Raw genomic sequence first — 12304 nt, 5'->3', positions numbered from 1 at the left:
TCTATAATAATAATAATAATAATAATAATATATTATTATTATTATTATTATTATTATTATTATTATTATTATTATTATTATTATTATTTACTATTACCGTTGCAGTTCCAGTTATAGTAGCTTGTTCGGCGTGCTTGGTACCGAATCGATAATCCCCATACCTCATCGCCACGCTAATTAATCCATAAGGTAAACAGGTCTCACAATATAGACGCCACACCACCTGCCGCTCTCCTGCAAGAAACTCTTTGCGTGACGGGTGAGATTTCGTACAGCCATGTTAGATTGCCTGTCTGTCGACTTGGTGATTCATCAGATGCTTACTGCAGCATAGATCATCGCGCAGGTCGCAAACTGTTCATATTGTCACCCCATTAATCACCAGACATCGGGATTAGCGATAGTGCGCCCAGGGATCGAGGGGGGAAGACCCTGGCTGTTGCCATGTGACGGAGGTATAAATCTGCGTGCCCAACACGTCCTGTTAGTTACATCGTCATTAAATTCAACTAAACATTGTTCACAGCCGACAATACTTGCGGGACCGCTGTCCAATTGCGTGTCATGCAGATGAATTTTCAACCCCCCCCTCCTTCACCAAAACATTTTGAATTACATTATGCTGCATTACATTTTATTGTATTACTTTATGTTGTACTACAAAGTGAGGGTGGTAAGTTTTTAGTCCACCACAGATGGTCATGGATTTCATAACTAAGGGCCATATTCATAGACAATCTTAGCGCGGGCTCCAGGTGGATGATCAGCGAACTAACGTTTTTCGTATTCATTAACCAGTGTTAGCGATATGCTATGATGTGATATGATATGATATATGATATGATATGATATGATATGATATGATATGATATGATATGATATGATATGATATGATATGATATGATATGATATGATATATGATATATGGTATTTATTTATATCCACCACCAACAGAAGCAGGCTTCCAATTACAGGTGGCTTACACAGATACATACACAAAATACATAATAAGAAAAAAAAAACAAAACAAACAACACAAACGAAAGAAAGAAAATACATTACGGTAATAGATGCTAGAACATAATATTGCAGTTAATATAGTGCCAAATGTCAATATAATGATGCAAAATTATTTAAAAACTGGAGTAAAAACATTATAATATACTTCTTCATAATTTAAATATCTAAGGAAATACAGTTCTTTTTAATATTGTATGACATTTTTCAACTGTTAAACTGAAATCTAATTGAGAATCACAGCTTAAAGACAGAGAGTTGTATTACACATAACAAACAATGAAGAAAACAGTTCTAGGAATGGGAATAACAAAAGGTGATATTTGATATGGTATGATATGATATGATATGATATGATATGATATGATATGATATGATATGATATGATATGATATGATATGATATATGATATGATATGGTATGATATGATATGATATCATATTTATTTATTTATTTACATTCACCACCAACAGAAGCAGGCTTGCAATTACAGGTGGCTTATACAGATACATATACAAAATACATAATAAGAAAAAAAAAACAAAACAACAACACAAACGAAAGAAAGAAAATACATAACGGTAATAGATGCTAGAATATGATATTGCAGTTACTATAGTGCCAAATGTCAATATAATGATGAAAAATTATTTAAAAACTAGAGTAAAAACATTATAATACACTTCTTCATAATTTAAAATCTAAGGAAATACAATTCTTTTTAATATTGTATGAAATTTTTCAACTATTAAACAGAAATCTAATTGAGAATCACAGTTTAAAGACAGAGAGTTGTAAGTATTACACATAACAAACAATGGAGAGTTCTTGAAGAAAACAGTTCTAGGAATGGGAATAACAAAAGGTGATATATGATATGATATATGATATGACATGATATGATATATGATATGATATGATATGATATGATATGATATGATATGATATGATATGATATATGATATGATATGATATGATATGATATATATGACATGATATGAATATGATATATGATATGATATGATATGATATGATATGATATGATATGATATGATATGATATGATATGATATGATATGATATGAATCCTGTACAAGTAATCAGTTGATAGCCGGGGCTAGTTTGGCACGCTCGTAGCACGAGCAAGCGAAATGTCTATGAATAGCACCCTAATACTGTAGTTTTTCCAGATTGTATGTTATTTTTCCTTATTGTTGACAGGAATGTTGAAGCTTAGGGCCCGCAGAAAATTGTGAATTTTTCCATGAGATAAAACAAAAATTGTTGAGAGGTATGCGTCTGTGAACTTCAATCACTTCAACTCTGAAATAAAAGTCCAATCAAAACAGTGGGAAATGCCTCTTCTTTATTTGTGTTTTTATACTTGTAAGTTGAATGTTATCACAAAAAGATTTTAGGTATTCCACCGTTTTCTGAAATTTAACATTTGAACGGTTTGGAAATACATGCAGGTTCTATCATCAGGTAGATAGATATAGGGTTGCCAACTTTTTTTTAAGAAAATACGGGTGACTAAGGAATCGACAAAATTTCACACAAAAAATAGTCAAATTAATTATTCTGTTCAGTTTCTGAAAAACAACTTTATTTTACACTTTGGCAGCTAGGCAAAAATTAAGGGTATTTTGAGACAGATTTTGTCACGCGTAATAGTTGAAATCGACAGCAGTTTGCAGCTCTGATTTGATTAGATGGTCGTGCTCCTATTTCGAACATCTGTTCAATTATTGTTCACAGATGAAACACCCTCTTTGTATGAGCATTACTATTTGATATGCTTAGAACAAAACTCACCAGTTTTTCAAATTTATAACATTAACACTGTTTGATTTTAAACGGGTGAGCACTAAAATCCATTTATGGCAATCATTACATTCTACAAAGACTGTATATTTTAATTCATCTCTTGAACAACACAATTTATCGTATAAATCATTATCATGCACTGCAAAATCAAATGTTTAAATTACAGTTTTTACATTATGCAAACATATGGGAGAAACATGCTTGAAGATAAGAAAAATATGGGAGCAGGGAGACTGTTAAACATTATGGACAAATACGGGAGATCCTAGGAAATACGGGAGGGTTGCCAACCATAGACAGATATGACCAGAGAGGTCACTTACTCTGTTGAATTCATTAAGTTTTACTACTCAGGTGACTGAGCCTGTTGTTGCTATTGCTCCTAACACCAACTCTGATGTCGAAAAAGCATGGACACTTGAAGGAGATCCGACTTTCAAACAATTAGAAAAAGGCCCTACTAAGAAAGCAGAAAGGAAAACTATCTCACTCATACAACAATCCAAGCTACCAGACGAAATTTAGGGAAATTATCCGTTATGAATCTTTTTCCCCTCACGCGCAGATAGGTTTCATGAGATACCGAATGGTCTGAATGAATCAAATTCTATCATTTTTTATGATGGGATAAAAATTATCAACCTACCTCGAGTATAACATCACATGTTAGAGATTGTATTGTACTTATAACTATGTCTTGTATTTATAACAATGTCTTACTGAATTTCGTACATAAAGACCTTGATATATTTAATTTGTATTCACATAAACATAAAACTAAAAGATCAGACAATATATGCTTGACAGAATCTAAATGTACCACAATTGTAACTTGCAGTATATTCATAGTAGCAGCTCTATAACAAGCTAACAGCTATATTACCAATCATTCAGTTTGCTAATGTTTCTTATTTTAAAAATTCATTTAAAAATTATTCATCAAGAAATTTAACTACAACATCGCATACAGAACAAATAACACTCTACAAAAACATCTCAACACATAAACAACACAAACAAACAAATACAACCACACAGGCGTATACAAACTCAAATGTAACACCTGCAACAACTTCTACATAGGACAGACAGGCAGATAATTTCAAACACATTACAAAGAACACGTCACAACCATAACAAAATTACAAAACACCTCCACATATGCAGAACACATCACAAATGCCAACCACACCTGCAGAGACATCAACACAGACATGGAAATACTGCACATCCAACCTAAAAGCCAGAAACTCAACACACTAGAAAAAAAATGAAATATACAGACACACGAAAACACACCCCAACGATATTCTCAACACACAACTCAATTTCAAAACACATACCCTCTTTGACTCTACACTACGAACGCACCCACAACAATATTTAACACAAGAAAGTTCTTATCATACATATTCCGAAAAATTATTGTTTAGGGAGAAAATATAAAGTTTCAATTACTGTAATATGTTTTTCTTTTTTTCTTTTCTACTTTTTCTTTTTTGTTAAACGTGAAGGAAAATAAAGAGGAAAAGAGAGGACAGGATAGAAGAGAAATAAAGGAAAAGGATAACGGAATGGATATTTTTGCCTATATGTCTAGACTTTATGAGCATCCTGTAGACTGATAGAAGGAGGACATTCCAAAAGTCACTTCTTTTGTAGCAAGAAAACTGAACACGTCCTGGAAAAATCTGGATTTCCTTTCTCAAGTAATATAGGCCTAGTTCTATTTCTGTATTTCATACAATAGAAGCCCAAAGACGAAGAGACCAATGAAGGCATTAGAGAATACTGAATAAGAGAAGTGGAAACATTATGAAGTGAAGAAGAGAGAGAGAGAGAGAGAGAGAGAGAGAAAGAAGAAAAGAATTGTTCGTTATATTGTGCAGACTAAAAGGCTTCCAGTCTTTGAGCGCTGCAATCACTCCCTCAAACGAATGATAAATACGATTGATTGAACTCAGGCTACATTAATTGTTCTATTCCAATACGTACCTATTCCGTAGCAGGTTTATTCGTTCCTGTAGTATACACCTTCTAGAGCCCACTATCTGAGATTGAAGTTCATAACAATTGATATATTAAAAATAAATTGCAATGCAAATGGAAATTGGTAACTGAAAATACCCATAAACGTACTGTAGTTATTAGCAAAGTCAACAAATGCCTCGAGTTTGCTTTTGAAACACATTTTCCATCACACGCGTGCTTGCTTTGTTGATTTACTGTACACCTTTTACGTTATCATTACTGTTGAAACTATTTTCTCTAAATCAGAAAAACGTTTCAGAATTCGATAGGGATTGCTATCATAAAACCTATATTTTTTAATCTTGATATTGCTCCAGGATAGTGGCTGATATATAAAAGAGATCTGTTTGTAGCATGATATAATTATCAACGTTGCATTCCTCCTTTAAGGTTCCTTAAGCGCTACAACTTTTCAAAGTACATTAGATATAGTTTTACTTCGCTATATGAAACACAAAGTATTGCGATGCTATAAAAACTAATTTTCCAGGCTGTTAAGAAAATGTTTACAGCAGAAATACAGTGCATACATTTAATCTTTCCACGCTCGCATGTGCGCAATTGCGCTGTGCGCTGCCGCTTCCACTTTATTTCCCGTGAGTGTGGAAATATAAAATGTACGCACGTAAATACCAAAGAAAAAGTGAAGTTGGTCTATCTGCTGTCCATCTCTGTACGTACAGCGATTCGCCGTTTTCAGAATGATCTGCTGAACGTTGGATCAGATGTTCAAATCCAGACAAGGAGGTGGATTTTAAAGGATAATAAAATTCTTAACATGATTTGCCCTGAGAGGGAAGTAACGCTAATAGGCCTGTGTCGTGAAACTACAGCAACTAAGCTAACTCTGTTTGAACAGAGAACTCAGGGCACAGTTTGTCGAAAATCTCTCGCCAAACATGAATTTGACACTGAATAACATTTACATTAGAATACGTGTTAAGTATACTACTACTACTATTACTACTACTACTACTATTACTACTACTACTACTATTACTACTACTACTACTACTACTACTACTACTACTACTACTACTACTACTACACTACTACTGCTGCTGCTGCTGCTACTACTACTAACTATTAACTACTACTAACTATACTAACTACTACTACTAACTACTACTACTTACTACTACTAACTACTACTACTAACTACTACTACTACTACTACTACTACTACTACTATTACAGCTGCTGCTATACCGACTTATCCTGAACAGCTTGACTGAATTTGTTTATCGTCACTGTTATTCCAAAATTTCTTAACTCCAGAAAACAACATTTTTCAGTAAGAACAAAAATATTAATGGGGCGTAACCATGTGCTTTCACAAAATATAACTACCAAAATCTCGCATTGACTATTCACAGGATTTTGTGTTAACAGAATAAAGCACCAAAAATTGTATATCCAAACACTTTATTTTTATTTATTTTATTTTTATTTATTTTATTTATTTTTTTTTTGCTAATAGTTGTAACAAAAATATAATATAAACAGAAAAACTGTAGCTCGCCCCTGAAAGAGTAGAACTCGCTCAGGGGCGGATTCCTGAATTTAAATTAAAAAGTAGTACAATTTGTCTTATGTCTACTACGCAATTTAAATTTACAATTTTTCAATTGTTATAAAATCCATATATAACTTTTTAAATTTAATACTAGAACTATTACAATTGACAAGATTAGGATATTTAAATGTAAATATAAATGTATCAATTATACGAGGTTTTGTATTAACGGGTATGCTATCATTCCAGTGAACGTGGTTTTGTATTTTGTTATTTGCGGAAAATGTATTGCTCTTTCTTTTATTTTGCAGTCATTAAGCCCGAGACCTCGATTTCAGCGGTCATTGGATTTGGGAACATTTGGAATAACATCGATGTTATATTCAGTGTCATAATGTTATCAGCATGTTTTATATCGATTTGCCCTGCTCAGGTTAAGCAGATATTTCTTGTCTAAAGTCGTCCTATTTTCCTTCTGCCTGTAATTCTGTACATTAATAATTTGTGAGGTAATCTTGTTGAGTGCATATTTTATACATATTCGTACCATCTCTTTTCATAATCTCCTACCGTGGAGTTCAAAGCTGCCACTCTTTCACATTCAGTATCTGTAGTCAATTTATCCGGGATTGTTAAGCCTCAAATACAGGGTGATTCACGAGGATTTACCGTCCCTTACGGAGCTGATTTCCGAAGACATTGAGCAAAAGGTGTCACATAAATATTTGTCCTAATATCAATATTTTCAGAGTTACGCTAATTTGAAGTTGTTTGTAAAATAACAATTATTCTTGAGTTTTAAGGGTAAAAGAATATTACAGATAAAGAATAAACTATTCAGGAGTATTATTTCTTTAATTAGCTAATATTCTGAAGCTAAAAATGTGTTGTGAATTCCATAGTTCTTCGTACAGAATTTTGTTTCAATTTTTAACCACAAAATTACATTTTATTATGCATTTATCACAGCAATTATTACAAATCACGCCACTCTTGCAAATTCTTTAAGGCTATGATGCATAATTAAACGGTAAAGAGTCAAGTTCCTAAAGTCGTATGATTTGTAACAATTTTTCTGAGAAGTGCGTAATAATGATGTAATTTTTAGTTAAAAATTGAAAAAGAAAGTCTGTATAAAGCAATTAACAACAAATTTTTAGCTTCAGAACACTAGCCAATTGAAGAAATGACACTTCTGAATAGTTTACTCTCTATTTGTAATAGAGTAAGGGAGGGGATTGTCGGATAGGTCCGGTAATGTCGGATAATCTCGGATAACATATTTCTTTTCCATCGAATGGTGCAATCTGATGTGAAAATAATGCATTACGTTCTCTACAAGTAGACGAACATCTGCATGAATAGCCATTACTGTTGATGCTTCACTGTGTGTGAATAGCGTGTTTTCAACGTTTCTGCAAAAAAAAAAAAAAAAAAAAAAAAAAAAAAAAAAAAAAAAAAAAACTTTTTGAGGGTAAGTAATGTGATTTATTCGTTACAAGTTATTCTTATATTTACACAACATGGTATGCACTGTTTGATATACCATAGATAAGGCTTCTTAATTCTCTAATTGCAGAAATGCTATCGACAACATGTTTCATGCAGCATGCTTGTTTTACTGTTTGTGAAGAGTCGGCCAATGTCGGATACTAGCTGAGGGCAATGTCGGATACTAGCCGAGGGCAATGTCGGATACTAGCCGAGGGCATTGTCGGCTGTCTTTCAATGCTGCTCGCTACATAAAAGCTGCCTTAAACCCATTTATATGTTTTCTATAACAAACCATTACATTTTACTCATGGGTATTTTTAATTAATGCAAGTAATTAATTTTCTAATTAATAGAATATTATGAAGTAACGAATTGTTTCTTCTTCTGATATTTTTAGATGTCTAAAGTAAAAGAAAAAAGAGATTCAGTCTAAAAAAAAATGGAAGTCTGAAGATGTCGTAAATGCTATTGTCGCAGTACGGGAGAAAAGAATGGGCTATCTTGCTGCTTCCAAAAGATTCAATGTACCTCGATCAACATTATCTGATTATGTACGGTCCAACTCTGAGCCCACTAAAGCCGTTAAATCGAAACTTGGACGAAAACCAATACTCCCAGCTTCACTTGAAGAGAAGCTAGTTGACTATGTGTTAATGATGGAGAGAAAATATTTTGGATGAACCAGAAATGATGTTAAAAGGCTTGCATATCAGTTGGCTAAACAGAACACTATTGTAATAGTTTCTGATATGCAATGTATTATTTTAAATGCATTATCATACCTCCTACATAATAATGTCTAATGTATCAGACATTAGCTTCCCATTCTGTCAGTGATGATATTATTTCTGTTTTGTCTTTGAAAGTTATACAGCAAATACATATTATGTAAATTACCTAATACTTATGTACAATCTGCAGGAACCCCAAGAGGTTATTATAATACTAAGTAATTCCAGTTCTAACTTTTTTCAATTACCTTTATTTTGAAACATCAAAATGGTATCCGACAATACCCTCCCTTACTCTATTTTTGCCCTTAAAACTAAAGACAGAAGGTATTTTACTATCAACTTCAAATTAGTATAACTCTGAAAATATTTAGATTAGGACAAACGTATGTATGACATAGTTTTGCTCAGGATGTCTTTGGAAATAAGCTCCTTAAGTGATGGTAAATCCTTGTAAATCATCATATATAGTGATTTGTAGTATTAAGTTATTGCAAATTTCCTTAAATTTTATTGAATTATTTTATATTTGTAATTATGAGACATGCAATGATTTTCTAGTGCCAGATAAAGCCAACGATTTTATTCCTGATTTTTTATATTACGTCAAATAAACTAACTAAAGACGTTCTCATATACAAGTTAATTATTCCATTCAGAATCATATCTACTTTCGTTTCGAATTGCACCTAATTGTAACTCGAAGGGAGATCAGCATTCACAGATTGGTAAGAAAGATTTACCCACAGGAAGAACAGTAAAAATAGAGGTATTCCCTTTAGAGGTTGAACTGTAAGTAATGTAATTAATTCTTTGAGTTATTTCAAACAAAAACGTTTAATACAATTTTGCTCGTTATTGTTTCCTTTTGGAGATAAAAATTGTTTTATATGAAACATTTCATAGCATTTTTGGGAATACCATTGATTTAATTCCCAATATGCTCAGTCAATTTAAGAGAGCAGTGTATTATGATAATAAATGATTGAAAGAACTTTAGTTTTGTGCAGAAATTTTATCCGAACAAATATAACTTTTCATTATCCAAAGAATTTCGTGTCATTAAACACTAAAATAACTCTGTCCTGGGTAGAGTGGCGTCTGGTAAAATTCGTCCGCCATTTTTCGCCCACTTGAAAAGTTAGAACTTTGACTCCAATAACCTTTCAGTTGAAACAGTTGTTAGATGAAATGTTATTAATCGACTACATGAACTTCCGCAAGCGATTAAATGATACATTAATGGTAATCCACGTGACTCTTCAAACATGCTCTTTCCAACTGACTCTATATTCTTATATTATAGAAATTAATTTTATAGATGGATATTAATTCTTATAGTTTGCGTTCTTTTCAGCCATCTCGTTAAGTTCATTCCCCGAATCTATGTATTTAAAAGAATTGTCTTAATTTGGTTTTTGTTGTTCTTCCAGTTTTCCTAACATGTTCTGGATCCTTGGAAATTTAGCAACACCAGCTGTAGATCGTAAGTAATGAACAGTTAAAATAAACATTGATTCATTAGTTCAGCCATGTATTTGACCGCAAGGTAGACTAAGATAAGGTGTGATTACTATGATAAACTTAATTTTTGTGATATTGCGGGATAGTCAAGTCTGGCTTGAAACCTTTCAATTGAGCAAGGCAGCCAATTCAGCCAAAACTAAAGAACTAATGAAATCAAATTAAATACCTGTAACCGAACCAAGGCAAACTAATCAATACAATAAATACAATGAAACCAACCATCGAAGAAAACCAAACGTATCCACCACACCATCCAGGGCATACAAATCATTCAATCCCGTCCAGTGCAACCAAACAATATAACCATATGAATCGACAACACAAACTGACCTTCTAAATTGAAATTAATCCCACACTAAATTTAATTAAAATCAAACCCAGAATTAAATCAACTTATGTAAGCTACTAACAGACTGTAGCCAATCATTCCAATCAATTCAGTTCTAAAACAAACCAGCTAATGCAACAAAATCAGTCGAATAGATCTTTTTCCATGAGGTGTACAGAATGTAACTGAATGACTTTTCAAAATTTGGATGGATTAAAGGGTGATATGGTGAAGATTTTTCACCAAAGAACCCATGATCGGAAAGGAGAATTGGAGTATCTACTACAGCAGTGTGAGATGTTGCTTTTCCTGTTTTTGCGATGAAGAACTTTCTACACATTTCAGAATGCTAAATAAAACATTATTGTAGTTTGAAGAATTGTATTACCTTTCAAATTTACAATAAAGTTCAAAGTGACGACCGGCAACTTCGTAATATAACGTGCAAAGAGGAACCATGTTTTGTCTTACTCTCTGGAAGATCCATGCTCCTATCTAATGGTATAGAATGCTGTAAAGATGCGCTCTGTAAGCTTATTTACTGTTTATAAGGGTGTTGTGTACACAATAGGTTCCACGTACCCTCATAGAAAAAGTCAGGAGGGGTGAGGTCAGGGGAACGTGCAGGCCAAGGTGCTGGGCATCCCCTTATTATTACTCTCTGCCTGAAGATACTGTAAGATACGCGGACCAGGCGATCGAAGTGCGATGGAGCACCGTCGCGTTGGTACCACATACTAGCACACAATTGCAAGGGAACGTCCTCTACATTCCTCCAAATTTTGAAAAAGTCATTCACTTACACCCTATATATTGTAGGATCTGTTTAGGAATACGTACTTTCCATTCTTGTATCATGTCTTCCCTAATTTCGTCTTTGATTCTTGTGAAATATGCCTTATACACTAAGTTTATTGTAGAGAAGGCATTAAGAACATGTATCTGAGGTAATGTGTGTTCCACTTCTTTTTTAAGATACCGTACATAATGGCGAAACGTGATAGATGATGAGTTGGAGGGAGAGAAAAGTTTCCGATATCCCTTCTCAGAGAGGAATTTCAAACGCGAACGACATCAGGATCCCAGGGCGCTCTGCTCCCCTCTGTTAATAATGAAGACGTACGTCAGACGTTGACTGCAATCTCAGTCGACAGCTGAGCACTGCTGCATGACCTTGGTCAAGACTTTTCATGTTGACGGGTAAAGTCTGAGTCCAGTGCCATGGCTTGCAACATCTGTGAACTTAATTTTGAAGTAATAACAAAACGAATATTTTTCTTCTAATGCCACCGTGTTGTTTTCCGACATTTCTGGTCTTCTCTCCTGTCTTCTCAGAAGGCGCCTGAAAGGCGGAGTAACATAATCCCGATGATATTGTAATTTTTTATTCTGCTTTAACCACCCGACAGCAATGTGACTTTTATTCTTAATAATTCAGCCTACAAAAGTGATGGCAAAACAAGCGCATTTTTCTGACCTTGACATCGTGCGCGGGCAGCAAGCGCTAAATATGGAAAGAGAAAGGGTTATGTATATGAATAAGCAACCTGTTCGATTAAGAAAACAGTGGTGCACAAACTTCAAACGGAACGTGAAATTTTATGTCGTTATTTTTATATGACTTCTTTCTGTTTAATATTATCTATATTGTCTGTAAAACAAAAGTACTAACACTGATTTCTTAATATTGCACTTGTGTTTTAAATCTTAATAACATAATAGAGAGTTAAGAAGGAATATTCACTTAAATTCCATAGTAGTATAATATTATACTGTATTAAGTGGATGAAACACATAATTCATAAAGAAAGTGATATTCCGAAGAAAGAGATTG

The 12304-nt window shown here is 33.4% G+C and overlaps 1 long non-coding RNA gene across 1 annotated transcript in view; it reads left to right on the top strand.

Annotated features, from left to right (window-relative positions):
- Positions 1-10074: 10074 nt before the first annotated feature.
- Positions 10075-12304, top strand: part of LOC138698812 (uncharacterized) — a 478375-nt gene continuing 476145 nt past the window's right edge. Inside the window, exon 1 of the long non-coding RNA XR_011331941.1 lies at positions 10075-10101. This is a non-coding gene — a long non-coding RNA (uncharacterized lncRNA). The remainder of the gene's footprint in view (positions 10102-12304) is intronic.

Source organism: Periplaneta americana, chromosome 4 (assembly GCF_040183065.1).
Source record: "Periplaneta americana isolate PAMFEO1 chromosome 4, P.americana_PAMFEO1_priV1, whole genome shotgun sequence".
Taxonomy (NCBI): Eukaryota; Metazoa; Arthropoda; class Insecta; order Blattodea; family Blattidae; genus Periplaneta; species Periplaneta americana.
The sequence above is the reverse complement of the archived record's forward strand: the minus strand, read 5'-3'. Positions and strand labels throughout refer to the sequence as shown.